We start from the raw sequence: 13,020 nt of genomic DNA on the forward strand, positions 1-13,020 counted from the left end.
AGTGTGACTCATGCAAAATCCTCTGATGCGCGTGAGAATCCGCCTGCACGTGAGTGTTAACATGCGCTGCGGACAGTCAGTCACCTCAAGACCCAAGATACGTTGTTCCCCTACAATCCGGTTGCATGGGCGTTCGATGGTCAATGATCGTGGCCCTAGTGGCATTAGCACCATTTTGTTGGATTTTAACATGGCACCGGATGCTCGTTCATAAACGTGGAGGACTCGGCGAACCGAATCGATGTCATTGGCGTTTGCTACAAACACACCTACACCATCCGCGTATGCCGCACTGCGGAAGGTGACGCCTGGGAAAGGAACACCATCGACCATCCATCCGATGTCACGCAGCATGGGGTCCAGCGCCAAAGCGATAAAATACACTGACAAGGGACAGCCTTGTCGAACTGATCGTCTGATGGGAATTGGTCGTGATCTGCAGCCGTTCACAATGATTCTGGAATTTGCTCCATCCAAGAAGTGCCGGATGTCTCTTATGAAGTGCTCCCCGAAACCCTTCCGCGACATAACGGCCAGCAGGTAAGGATGGGAGAAGGCACCGGCGAAATCTAGAGATCAATTGAAGCCGGGGTTCGAGCGTCGGCGGTGGGTGAGTAAGACAGCATCACGGTATATAGAAGCAGCGGTGAAGGTGGTTCGATTCGAAACGCCAGTGTACCTTATTCATTACCTGTTTAAGATGTGAAGCCACACTTCGTGCCACCAACTTATAATCAGTGTTAAGAACACGTCCTTAGCCCGACAGTGACCTGTGACCTTTGGATTAAGGACCATACATACAGCTAGAAAATCGGCGGGTAGCTCGCAACCAGCAAACATCTCCTCGCACGTTTTGCAGAAGCGGTCTCCTAACAGGCCGGAAAACCTAGCACTTCGATTAGTGCTGGAATGGCACAATCGAAGGGCGGTATCCTTGCGGAGTACCGCCAGAGATGAAAAACCGCCGTGTCAGGGCCTAAATGCTTGCAGCGTGTGCGCTCCACATGTGGGATTGACACACGGTGGTGCGGGCCGATATGGCAACAGGCGACCGTCGAAAACATCACAAAGGCAAGTGCCGGAAGGAACGACCAAATACGAGATCACTCGTCAACATCCCAGTACTACCCTCCATGTCGAGGAGTAAACTGCGACTCCCATTTGAACGCCGCTAGCTGCCAGGGCAGTGGAGAAGCCGTGAGGCCGCCCCACAGCAGCGTCAGGCCGGTGCGAGCTATACTGGCGCGAGCTACACCTAGCCGAGTGCTTACATCGTCCACCGCCTACTGCATATGTGTGTGTGCGTGTGTACACACGTATTCAGCGTGCGTGCGGCGGCGACGACGACGACGTTCGCGAGGAGCTAAGGATATAACTCCAAAAAATGTAATTAAAATTATCTGTGCCCGGACCATAAGAGACGCTAACGAGGCATCCGAAGGCACTGTCCTGTGCCCCCATAAATTACCAGCCTAGCGTAATGCGGCTGCAAGTGCCGTCCGGCTAAACGCAAAAAAAAAAAAAATTCTTAAGATAATCTTAAATTAATGAAAAGAAATCGTGGTGTGTAAGCAACTAACTACTGGGCACATCAACAACTACGACAAGTTTTGCTACCAGCGGAATATCTGATCACTGCAGAAAGTTAACCCATTTCAGGCTGTGTTTTAATTAATTTTAGGTGGGCCGATCCCGGCGGTACTTCAATGCCGGGCCAACCCGCGACAGAGGTGGAGCAAGCCCCTAGCACTCCGTCATAAGCCAAAAATGAGTGTAATATTCTGGTCGTGTGATGCAGGACGTATCAGATATTAAGCTGATAAGACAAATACTACACTTTTTTCCCTCCTACCTCCCCTATAGACCTACCTTTTCCTCTCCAAAAATGCCGCCATCCTCTAGTGTCGACGCAGCACGTAAAGCAGGGTGTTGTTAGTAGCAAGACTTATTGCCATAAACCGAAAATAAAAGCGGAGGCATACTCTGCTATGCCTTGGGGGCGACGACACACTACTCAGAAACACACCTCCCTCTCCAGGTGTGAAGCAAGTGGTGATGTTAAAAACTAAATAGAAAGAAATAAATAAACACAGAAATGAAGGCAAAATAAAAAAAAAACAGCGACGGCAGCACACTCAAACGAAACTGGCGAGATAATCCCATCGCCCATAGAATTAACGAAGTAATAATCCTCTAAGATAGATTATGTGTTTTCCAATTTTCCAATAATTTTTCATACAAGGTTCACACAATTTCCGTGTTACCAATTTCCATATTATCAGTATCATAGAACAGTCTACTCTAGTGATGCCCTGAAGGCCAATACCAAATCTGGGGTATGGGTAAGTCAAGGGTAGTTTGAAAGTCTGAGTGACAAAGATCCAGGGGTACACTCAGGCAATTCTTACACGAGGTGCCTTAGTCAGCCCGGAACACCTTTTGATAACCATGAACCATTGCAACTTTAAGAAATCTTGCAAAAGTAATGGTATATTTCCGGTCAGATTCCGCCAGGCGATGCTGGCTCCAAAGGTAGTCCATGAAAGAGACAGCATCGGTGAGGCAAAGGTCATAGATCGTGAAAATGGTGTGGCCCAAGAGCCACACCATTGCGTTACGTCGTGTTCGTTGGTTGGTCTGAATATCAGGGGTAAGGAACCAGTCGATTGACACATAGTCCAGTGTAGTCCCACCGATCAGCGCTAATAGCACACGTGCAAGGTCCCACACTTCTGTGACGTGAGGGCATAAGAGACGATGCTCTCTGGTGTCTACGTCACCACATCGGCCGCAAGCAGCCGAGGGCCATAGGCGGATGGCCGCCAGGCGGTGATTAGTGGGTATTAAATTGTTTACAACGCGATACCATAGCGCTGAAACTTCTGTGGGAAGGGCTGGGTGGTTGATATTAGCCCAAGCTTGGTGCCAGATGACCGACGGTCGTCTGTCCTCCAATTTATGTGGTGTGGGCTGGCCTCGAAGCGCCTAGTAAAGGCGCTTCGATGTGCGTGCCTTGTCGGTGGCCACTGTTAGGACGTAACTTTGATTGAGGTAATAGTCCTTGACTGTCGTCATCCGGAATGGAATATGTGTCAAACATACTGGTGCACGCGCCGATTGTGGGCGATAACGGTCGAAAAGCACCGCTGTTGTACCACCTGGGTCAATCTCACGCAAAGTGGCGATACTTTGAATCAGGATTGCCGCACATTTGCGGGGAAAGTCAATGAGTCCAAGGCCACTATCGACCTTTGGCAGTGTACAATTCTGCGCATCAACTTTGAATAGTGCATGCCGCCACAATAGGCAATATACTGTTTGTGAGATGGCTCTGCTGGTTTGTTTCGGTAGCGTATGGAGTTGTGCTACATACTATGCCCGTGATAGGATGTATGTACTAATCAGTTGGATTCGTTGATGGAGGTCGAGTCGTCGATCAGTGTGACTCATGCAAAATCCTCTGATGCGCGTGAGAATCCGCCTGCACGTGAGTGTTAACATGCGCTGCGGACAGTCAGTCACCTCAAGACCCAAGATACGTTGTTCCCCTACAATCCGGTTGCATGGGCGTTCGATGGTCAATGATCGTGGCCCTAGTGGCATTAGCACCATTTTGTTGGATTTTAACATGGCACCGGATGCTCGTTCATAAACGTGGAGGACTCGGCGAACCGAATCGATGTCATTGGCGTTTGCTACAAACACACCTACACCATCCGCGTATGCCGCACTGCGGAAGGTGACGCCTGGGAAAGGAACACCATCGACCATCCGTCCGATGTCACGCAGCATGGGGTCCAGCGCCAAAGCGATAAAATACACTGACAAGGGACAGCCTTGTCGAACTGATCGTCTGATGGGAATTGGTCGTGATCTGCAGCCGTTCACAATGATTCTGGAATTTGCTCCATCCAAGAAGTGCCGGATGACTCTTATGAAGTGCTCCCCGAAACCCTTCCGCGACATAACGGCCAGCAGGTAAGGATGGGAGAAGGCACCGGCGAAATCTAGAGATCAATTGAAGCCGGGGTTCGAGCGTCGGCGGTGGGTGAGTAAGACAGCATCACGGTATATAGAAGCAGCGGTGAAGGTGGTTCGATTCGAAACGCCAGTGTACCTTATTTATTACCTGTTTAAGATGTGAAGCCACACTTCGTGCCACCAACTTATAATCAGTGTTAAGAACACGTCCTTAGCCCGACAGTGACCTGTGACCTTTGGATTAAGGACAATACGTACAGCTAGAAAATCGGCGGGTAGCTCGCAACCAGCAAACATCTCCTCGCACGTTTTGCAGAAGCGGTCTCCTAACAGGCCGGAAAACCTAGCACTTCGATTAGTGTTGGAATGGCACAATCGAAGGGCGGTATCCTTGCGGAGTACCGCCAGAGATGAAAAACCGCAGTGTCAGGGCCTAAATGCTTGCAGCGTGTGCGCTCCACATGTGGGAGTGACACACGGTGGTGCGGGCCGATATGGCAACAGGCGACCGTCGAAAACATCGCAAAGGCAAGTGCCGGAAGGAACGACCAAATACGAGATCACTCGTCAACATCCCAGTACTACCCTCCATGTCGAGGAGTAAACTGCGACTTCCATTTGAACGCCGCTAGCTGCCAGGGCAGTGGAGAAGCCGTGAGGCCGCCCCACAGCAGCGTCAGGCCGGTGCGAGCTATACTGGCGCGAGCTACACCTAGCCGAGTGCTTACATCGTCCACCGCCTACTGCATATGTGTGTGTGCGTGTGTACACACGTATTCAGCGTGCGTGCGGCGGCGACGACGACGACGTTCGCGAGGAGCTAAGGATATAACTCCAAAAAATGTAATTAAAATTATCTGTGCCCGGACCATAAGAGACGCTAACGAGGCATCCGAAGGCACTGTCCTGTGCCCCCATAAATTACCAGCCTAGCGTAATGCGGCTGCAAGTGCCGTCCGGCTAAACGCAAAAAAAAAAAAAAAAATTCTTAAGATAATCTTAAATTAATGAAAAGAAATCGTGGTGTGTAAGCAACTAACTACTGGGCACATCAACAACTACGACAAGTTTTGCTACCAGCGGAATATCTGATCACTGCAGAAAGTTAACCCATTTCAGGCTGTGTTTTAATTAATTTTAGGTGGGCCGATCCCGGCGGTACTTCAATGCCGGGCCAACCCGCGACAGAGGTGGAGCAAGCCCCTAGCACTCCGTCATAAGCCAAAAATGAGTGTAATATTCTGGTCGTGTGATGCAGGACGTATCAGATATTAAGCTGATAAGACAAATACTACACTTTTTTCCCTCCTACCTCCCCTATAGACCTACCTTTTCCTCTCCAAAAATGCCGCCATCCTCTAGTGTCGACGCAGCACGTAAAGCAGGGTGTTGTTAGTAGCAAGACTTATTGCCATAAACCGAAAATAAAAGCGGAGGCATACTCTGCTATGCCTTGGGGGCGACGACACACTACTCAGAAACACACCTCCCTCTCCAGGTGTGAAGCAAGTGGTGATGTTAAAAACTAAATAGAAAGAAATAAATAAAGACAGAAATGAAGGCAAAATAAAAAAAAAACAGCGACGGCAGCACACTCAAACGAAACTGGCGAGATAATCCCATCGCCCATAGAATTAACGAAGTAATAATCCTCTAAGATAGATTATGTGTTTTCCAATTTTCCAATAATTTTTCATACAAGGTTCACACAATTTCCGTGTTACCAATTTCCATATTATCAGTATCATAGAACAGTCTACTCTAGTGATGCCCTGAAGGCCAATACCAAATCTGGGGTATGGGTAAGTCAAGGGTAGTTTGAAAGTCTGAGTGACAAAGATCCAGGGGTACACTCAGGCAATTCTTATACGAGGTGCCTTAGTCAGCCCGGAACACCTTTTGATAACCATGAACCATTGCAACTTTAAGAAATCTTGCAAAAGTAATGGTATATTTCCGGTCAGATTCCGCCAGGCGATGCTGGCTCCAAAGGTAGTCCATGAAAGAGACAGCATCGGTGAGGCAAAGGTCATAGATCGTGAAAATGGTGTGGCCCAAGAGCCACACCATTGCGTTACGTCGTGTTCGTTGGTTGGTCTGAATATCAGGGGTAAGGAACCAGTCGATTGACACATAGTCCAGTGTAGTCCCACCGATCAGCGCTAATAGCACACGTGCAAGGTCCCACACTTCTGTGACTTGAGGGCATAAGAGACGATGCTCTCTGGTGTCTACGTCACCACATCGGCCGCAAGCAGCCGAGGGCCATAGGCGGATGGCCGCCAGGCGGTGATTAGTGGGTATTAAATTGTTTACAACGCGATACCATAGCGCTGAAACTTCTGTGGGAAGGGCTGGGTGGTTGATATTAGCCCAAGCTTGGTGCCAGATGACCGACGGTCGTCTGTCCTCCAATTTATGTGGTGTGGGCTGGCCTCGAAGCGCCTAGTAAAGGCGCTTCGATGTGCGTGCCTTGTCGGTGGCCACTGTTAGGACGTAACTTTGATTGAGTTAATAGTCCTTGACTGTCGTCATCCGGAATGGAATATGTGTCAAACATACTGGTGCACGCGCCGATTGTGGGCGATAACGGTCGAAAAGCACCGCTGTTGTACCACCTGGGTCAATCTCACGCAAAGTGGCGATACTTTGAATCAGGATTGCCGCACATTTGCGGGGAAAGTCAATGAGTCCAAGGCCACTATCGACCTTTGGCAGTGTACAATTCTGCGCATCAACTTTGAATAGTGCATGCCGCCACAATAGGCAATATACTGTTTGTGAGATGGCTCTGCTGGTTTGTTTCGGTAGCGTATGGAGTTGTGCTACATACTATGCCCGTGATAGGATGTATGTACTAATCAGTTGGATTCGTTGATGGAGGTCGAGTCGTCGATCAGTGTGACTCATGCAAAATCCTCTGATGCGCGTGAGAATCCGCCTGCACGTGAGTGTTAACATGCGCTGCGGACAGTCAGTCACCTCAAGACCCAAGATACGTTGTTCCCCTACAATCCGGTTGCATGGGCGTTCGATGGTCAATGATCGTGGCCCTAGTGGCATTAGCACCATTTTGTTGGATTTTAACATGGCACCGGATGCTCGTTCATAAACGTGGAGGACTCGGCGAACCGAATCGATGTCATTGGCGTTTGCTACAAACACACCTACACCATCCGCGTATGCCGCACTGCGGAAGGTGACGCCTGGGAAAGGAACACCATCGACCATCCGTCCGATGTCACGCAGCATGGGGTCCAGCGCCAAAGCGATAAAATACACTGACAAGGGACAGCCTTGTCGAACTGATCGTCTGATGGGAATTGGTCGTGATCTGCAGCCGTTCACAATGATTCTGGAATTTGCTCCATCCAAGAAGTGCCGGATGACTCTTATGAAGTGCTCCCCGAAACCCTTCCGCGACATAACGGCCAGCAGGTAAGGATGGGAGAAGGCACCGGCGAAATCTAGAGATCAATTGAAGCCGGGGTTCGAGCGTCGGCGGTGGGTGAGTAAGACAGCATCACGGTATATAGAAGCAGCAGTGAAGGTGGTTCGATTCGAAACGCCAGTGTACCTTATTTATTACCTGTTTAAGATGTGAAGCCACACTTCGTGCCACCAACTTATAATCAGTGTTAAGAACACGTCCTTAGCCCGACAGTGACCTGTGACCTTTGGATTAAGGACAATACGTACAGCTAGAAAATCGGCGGGTAGCTCGCAACCAGCAAACATCTCCTCGCACGTTTTGCAGAAGCGGTCTCCTAACAGGCCGGAAAACCTAGCACTTCGATTAGTGTTGGAATGGCACAATCGAAGGGCGGTATCCTTGCGGAGTACCGCCAGAGATGAAAAACCGCAGTGTCAGGGCCTAAATGCTTGCAGCGTGTGCGCTCCACATGTGGGAGTGACACACGGTGGTGCGGGCCGATATGGCAACAGGCGACCGTCGAAAACATCGCAAAGGCAAGTGCCGGAAGGAACGACCAAATACGAGATCACTCGTCAACATCCCAGTACTACCCTCCATGTCGAGGAGTAAACTGCGACTTCCATTTGAACGCCGCTAGCTGCCAGGGCAGTGGAGAAGCCGTGAGGCCGCCCCACAGCAGCGTCAGGCCGGTGCGAGCTATACTGGCGCGAGCTACACCTAGCCGAGTGCTTACATCGTCCACCGCCTACTGCATATGTGTGTGTGCGTGTGTACACACGTATTCAGCGTGCATGCGGCGGCGACGACGACGACGTTCGCGAGGAGCTAAGGATATAACTCCAAAAAATGTAATTAAAATTATCTGTGCCCGGACCATAAGAGACGCTAACGAGGCATCCGAAGGCACTGTCCTGTGCCCCCATAAATTACCAGCCTAGCGTAATGCGGCTGCAAGTGCCGTCCGGCTAAACGCAAAAAAAAAAAAAATTCTTAAGATAATCTTAAATTAATGAAAAGAAATCGTGGTGTGTAAGCAACTAACTACTGGGCACATCAACAACTACGACAAGTTTTGCTACCAGCGGAATATCTGATCACTGCAGAAAGTTAACCCATTTCAGGCTGTGTTTTAATTAATTTTAGGTGGGCCGATCCCGGCGGTACTTCAATGCCGGGCCAACCCGCGACAGAGGTGGAGCAAGCCCCTATCACTCCGTCATAAGCCAAAAATGAGTGTAATATTCTGGTCGTGTGATGCAGGACGTATCAGATATTAAGCTGATAAGACAAATACTACACTTTTTTCCCTCCTACCTCCCCTATAGACCTACCTTTTCCTCTCCAAAAATGCCGCCATCCTCTAGTGTCGACGCAGCACGTAAAGCAGGGTGTTGTTAGTAGCAAGACTTATTGCCATAAACCGAAAATAAAAGCGGAGGCATACTCTGCTATGCCTTGGGGGCGACGACACACTACTCAGAAACACACCTCCCTCTCCAGGTGTGAAGCAAGTGATGATGTTAAAAACTAAATAGAAAGAAATAAATAAAGACAGAAATGAAGGCAAAATAAAAAAAAAAAAACAGCGACGGCAGCACACTCAAACAAAACTGGCGAGATAATCCCATCGCCCATAGAATTAACGAAGTAATAATCCTTTAAGATAGATTATGTGTTTTCCAATTTTCCAATAATTTTTCATACAAGGTTCACACAATTTCCGTGTTACCAATTTCCATATTATCAGTATCATAGAACAGTCTACTCTAGTGATGCCCTGAAGGCCAATATCAAATCTGGGGTATGGGTAAGTCAAGGGCAGTTTGAAAGTCTGAGTGACAAAGATCCAGGGGTACACTCAGGCAATTCTTATACGAGGTGCCTTAGTCAGCCCAGAACACCTTTTGATAACCATGAACCATTGCAACTTTAAGAAATCTTGCAAAAGTAATGGTATATTTCCGGTCAGATTCCGCCAGGCGATGCTGGCTCCAAAGGTAGTCCATGAAAGAGACAGCATCGGTGAGGCAAAGGTCATAGATCGTGAAAATGGTGTGGCCCAAGAGCCACACCATTGCGTTATGTCGTGTTCGTTGGTTTGTCTGAATATCAGGGGTAAGGAACCAGTCGATTGACACATAGTCCAGTGTAGTCCCACCGATCAGCGCTAATAGCACACGTGCAAGGTCCCACACTTCTGTGACGTGAGGGCATAAGAGACGATGCTCTCTGGTGTCTACGTCACCACATCGGCCGCAAGCAGCCGAGGGCCATAGGCGGATGGCCACCAGGCGGTGATTAGTGGGTATTAAATTGTTTACAACGCGATACCATAGCGCTGAAACTTCTGTGGGAAGGGCTGGGTGGTTGATATTAGCCCAAGCTTGGTGTCAGATGACCGACGGTCGTCTGTCCTCCAATTTATGTGGTGTGGGCTGGCCTCGAAGCGCCTAGTAAAGGCGCTTCGATGTGCGTGCCTTGTCGGTGGCCACTGTTAGGACGTAACTTTGATTGAGGTAATAGTCCTTGACTGTCGTCATCCGGAATGGAATATGTGTCAAACATACTGGTGCACGCGCCGATTGTGGGCGATAACGGTCGAAAAGCACCGCTGTTGTACCACCTGGGTCAATCTCACGCAAAGTGGCGATACTTTGAATCAGGATTGCCGCACATTTGCGGGGAAAGTCAATGAGTCCAAGGCCACTATCGACCTTTGGCAGTGTACAATTCTGCGCATCAACTTTGAATAGTGCATGCCGCCACAATAGGCAATATACTGTTTGTGAGATGGCTCTGCTGGTTTGTTTCGGTAGCGTATGGAGTTGTGCTACATACTATGCCCGTGATAGGATGTATGTACTAATCAGTTGGATTCGTTGATGGAGGTCGAGTCGTCGATCAGTGTGACTCATGCAAAATCCTCTGATGCGCGTGAGAATCCGCCTGCACGTGAGTGTTAACATGCGCTGCGGACAGTCAGTCACCTCAAGACCCAAGATACGTTGTTCCCCTACAATCCGGTTGCATGGGCGTTCGATGGTCAATGATCGTGGCCCTAGTGGCATTAGCACCATTTTGTTGGATTTTAACATGGCACTGGATGCTCGTTCATAAACGTGGAGGACTCGGCGATCCGAATCAATGTCATTGGCGTTTGCTACAAACACACCTACACCATCCGCGTATGCCGCACTGCGGAAGGTGACGCCTGGGAAAGGAACACCATCGACCATCCATCCGATGTCACGCAGCATGGGGTCCAGCGCCAAAGCGATAAAATACACTGACAAGGGACAGCCTTGTCGAACTGATCGTCTGATGGGAATTGGTCGTGATCTGCAGCCGTTCACAATGATTCTGGAATTTGCTCTATCCAAGAAGTGCCGGATGTCTCTTATGAAGTGCTCCCCGAAACCCTTCCGCGACATAACGGCCAGCAGGTAAGGATGGGAGAAGGCACCGGCGAAATCTAGAGATCAATTGAAGCCGGGGTTCGAGCGTCGGCGGTGGGTGAGTAAGACAGCATCACGGTATATAGAAGCAGCGGTGAAGGTGGTTCGATTCGAAACGCCAGTGTACCTTATTCATTACCTGTTTAAGATGTGAAGCCACACTTCGTGCCACCAACTTATAATCAGTGTTAAGAACACGTCCTTAGCCCGACAGTGACCTGTGACCTTTGGATTAAGGACCATACATACAGCTAGAAAATCGGCGGGTAGCTCGCAACCAGCAAACATCTCCTCGCACGTTTTGCAGAAGCGGTCTCCTAACAGGCCGGAAAACCTAGCACTTCGATTAGTGCTGGAATGGCACAATCGAAGGGCGGTATCCTTGCGGAGTACCGCCAGAAATGAAAAACCGCCGTGTCAGGGCCTAAATGCTTGCAGCGTGTGCGCTCCACATGTGGGATTGACACACGGTGGTGCGGGCCGATATGGCAACAGGCGACCGTCGAAAACATCACAAAGGCAAGTGCCGGAAGGAACGACCAAATACGAGATCACTCGTCAACATCCCAGTACTACCCTCCATGTCGAGGAGTAAACTGCGACTCCCATTTGAACGCCGCTAGCTGCCAGGGCAGTGGAGAAGCCGTGAAGCCGCCCCACAGCAGCGTCAGGCCGGTGCGAGCTATACTGGCGCGAGCTACACCTAGCCGAGTGCTTACATCGTCCACCGCCTACTGCATATGTGTGTGTGCGTGTGTACACACGTATTCAGCGTGCGTGCGGCGGCGACGACGACGACGTTCGCGAGGAGCTAAGGTTATAACTCCAAAAAATTTAATTAAAATTATCTGTGCCCGGACCATAAGAGACGCTAACGAGGCATCCGAAGGCACTGTCCTGTGCCCCCATAAATTACCAGCCTAGCGTAATGCGGCTGCAAGTGCCGTCCGGCTAACCGCAAAAAAAAAAAAAATTCTTAAGATAATCTTAAATTAATGAAAAGAAATCGTGGTGTGTAAGCAACTAACTACTGGGCACATCAACAACTACGACAAGTTTTGCTACCAGCGGAATATCTGATCACTGCAGAAAGTTAACCCATTTCAGGCTGTGTTTTAATTAATTTTAGGTGGGCCGATCCCGGCGGTACTTCAATGCCGGGCCAACCCGCGACAGAGGTGGAGCAAGCCCCTAGCACTCCGTCATAAGCCAAAAATGAGTGTAATATTCTGGTCGTGTGATGCAGGACGTAACAGATATTAAGCTGATAAGACAAATACTACACTTTTTTCCCTCCTACCTCCCCTATAGACCTACCTTTTCCTCTCCAAAAACGCCGCCATCCTCTAGTGTCGACGCAGCACGTAAAGCAGGGTGTTGTTAGTAGCAAGACTTATTGCCATAAACCGAAAATAAAAGCGGAGGCATACTCTGCTATGCCTTGGGGGCGACGACACACTACTCAGAAACACACCTCCCTCTCCAGGTGTGAAGCAAGTGATGATGTTAAAAACTAAATAGAAAGAAATAAATAAAGACAGAAATGAAGGCAAAATAAAAAAAAAAAAAACAGCGACGGCAGCACACTCAAACGAAACTGGCGAGATAATCCCATCGCCCATAGAATTAACGAAGTAATAATCCTTTAAGATAGATTATGTGTTTTCCAATTTTCCAATAATTTTTCATACAAGGTTCACACAATTTCCGTGTTACCAATTTCCATATTATCAGTATCATAGAACAGTCTACTCTAGTGATGCCCTGAAGGCCAATATCAAATCTGGGGTATGGGTAAGTCAAGGGTAGTTTGAAAGTCTGAGTGACAAAGATCCAGGGGTACACTCAGGCAATTCCTATACGAGGTGCCTTAGTCAGCCCAGAACACCTTTTGATAACCATGAACCATTGCAACTTTAAGAAATCTTGCAAAAGTAATGGTATATTTCCGGTCAGATTCCGCCAGGCGATGCTGGCTCCAAAGGTAGTCCATGAAAGAGACAGCATCGGTGAGGCAAAGGTCATAGATCGTGAAAATGGTGTGGCCCAAGAGCCACACCATTGCGTTACGTCGTGTTCGTTGGTTGGTCTGAATATCAGGGGTAAGGAACCAGTCGATTGACACATAGTCCAGTGTAGTCCCACCGA

General features: G+C 49.0%; 1 non-coding gene and 3 pseudogenes across 1 annotated transcript; all 4 read right to left on the reverse strand.

Annotated features, from left to right (window-relative positions):
* Positions 1 to 1,676: 1,676 nt before the first annotated feature.
* Positions 1,677 to 1,887, reverse strand: LOC124769474 (annotated as a pseudogene).
* Positions 1,888 to 5,117: 3,230 nt separating this feature from the next.
* LOC124769476 lies at positions 5,118 to 5,328 on the reverse strand (annotated as a pseudogene).
* Positions 5,329 to 8,555: 3,227 nt separating this feature from the next.
* Positions 8,556 to 8,766, reverse strand: LOC124769664 (annotated as a pseudogene).
* A 3,230-nt stretch (positions 8,767 to 11,996) lies between these two features.
* LOC124769615 lies at positions 11,997 to 12,187 on the reverse strand. Its single transcript, XR_007013028.1, has one exon. It is a non-coding gene; the product is annotated as a U2 spliceosomal RNA (small nuclear RNA).
* Positions 12,188 to 13,020: the final 833 nt, after the last annotated feature.

The sequence above is a fragment of the Schistocerca piceifrons genome, unplaced genomic scaffold (assembly GCF_021461385.2).
Source record: "Schistocerca piceifrons isolate TAMUIC-IGC-003096 unplaced genomic scaffold, iqSchPice1.1 HiC_scaffold_701, whole genome shotgun sequence".
NCBI lineage: Eukaryota > Metazoa > Arthropoda > Insecta > Orthoptera > Acrididae > Schistocerca > Schistocerca piceifrons.